Below are 1137 nucleotides of genomic sequence, written 5' to 3' on the forward strand. Positions count from 1 at the left end.
AATATCTTGATTGGAAAGCATTTTTCATAGAGTTCTCAGCAGAGCAGGCCACTGCTAATGAGGCTATGGCCCTGGATACACAGAGCCAGATTAATTCTCAATTGAGAGCCAGCATCATGCTGGTGAATTAAAGAGTGGATCTAGTACAGGAGCAAGTAGACATGCTCATGGAATTAGCTCAGTTGTGCTGTCAGTGGAAGTATACAGGTCTTGATATGACATCTGTAAGATATGAAAATGTAAGTCAAGCAGCTCATTTGTCTAGAAATTTGTCTTAGTATTTTACAGGAAATTGGACAGAAGATTTCAAAGGCTTGATGCAGAAGTTGCGGCTAGCCATGGTGCATGTGAATTCCACCCATGTTGACCTGTCTGTTGCTGAGGGCCTGGCCTCCTGGATCCGATCTGCAATGAACCACCTAAAGGAATGGGCGGGAATTGCAGCCCTTAGCCTTTTGCCTTGTTCTTGTCAGTTGCCTAACACTATGGTCCATTCTGAAGATGTGTATGCAACAGTGCAATGCTAATGCCATGATTATTCAAGCATTTACTGCTCTTGAAGGAGGCTAGTCCCCGAAAATCTGGCTAAGCTATTTGAAGAGCTCTGAGTTGTAACATGCAGCAGGATGTAGGGTGTAGCACCGAAGAGGGCACTGTACGCCCTTGGACATATGTCTGACTGCATACAGGTTTTGCCATAGTTCCTGTCCCCTGGAAAACAGCATCGGGTTGGGTCACCCATGGTAACCATACTGTAGACGGCAGGTGGTGAAAATGGGGTTGACAATCTCCCTTCAAATACAGGGGGTCATACCTCTATGTCCTTCTGCTTCCATAAAAAAAGAGGGGAACTGTGGGAAGCAGCTCCACTCTCACCATTACAAGGTGGCGCTTGGCATAGGCATTGCGTGAGAGAAAAGACAACTCCATATATGGAGTTTTATGCATTGAGAGGTGTCGTTACCTGATCACCCCACCTCGAATCATTGAGAATGGCCAATCTCCAGTGACTTCGTGGCAGCTGCTGATAGGATTAAGGCAATGCTTCTAAGGGGCTGCAGGAGCTGGAAAGAAAAAGAAGAGAGAGAGAGAAGAAACTCGCTGTACAGGGATAGCTGAATAAACCTCATAAAGAAG

This window comes from Arvicanthis niloticus, chromosome 9 (genome assembly GCF_011762505.2).
Source record: "Arvicanthis niloticus isolate mArvNil1 chromosome 9, mArvNil1.pat.X, whole genome shotgun sequence".
NCBI classification, from domain to species: Eukaryota; Metazoa; Chordata; class Mammalia; order Rodentia; family Muridae; genus Arvicanthis; species Arvicanthis niloticus.